We start from the raw sequence: 465 nt of genomic DNA, 5'->3' as shown, positions 1-465 counted from the left end.
GGAATAATGAAAGCAGAAAATATTCTTCGAATTTAGTCATAGCATTACATTATATTGACAATTACAAAAAACTGTTCATACTATCAGTATAGTAGGCGATCAGGCGGGTATGCCCCCATCGTCTAGCGGTTCAGGACATCTCTCTTTCAAGGAGGCAGCGGGGATTCGACTTCCCCTGGGGGTAGGGTACTACGAAAGGAGGTTGATCATGGATTTATCCATAAGTCTAAAATGGATTCTTCCTGGGTCAATGCCCGAGTGGTTAATGGGGACGGACTGTAAATTCGTTGGCATATGTCTATGCTGGTTCAAATCCATCTCGACCCAAAAATCCGCCGATCCATCATGAGATAATAGAACAAATTTTGCCTCCAGAAACCAGACGAAGAAAGAAAAGAATACTTTTTTACGTTATATCCTTAATTTATTTGCTCCCATAGATTATACTTTCTAATGATCTGGTCT

The sequence above is a fragment of the Papaver somniferum genome, unplaced genomic scaffold, assembly GCF_003573695.1.
Source record: "Papaver somniferum cultivar HN1 unplaced genomic scaffold, ASM357369v1 unplaced-scaffold_31313, whole genome shotgun sequence".
In the NCBI taxonomy this organism is placed as follows: Eukaryota; Viridiplantae; Streptophyta; class Magnoliopsida; order Ranunculales; family Papaveraceae; genus Papaver; species Papaver somniferum.
This window is presented reverse-complemented; position numbering follows the sequence as displayed.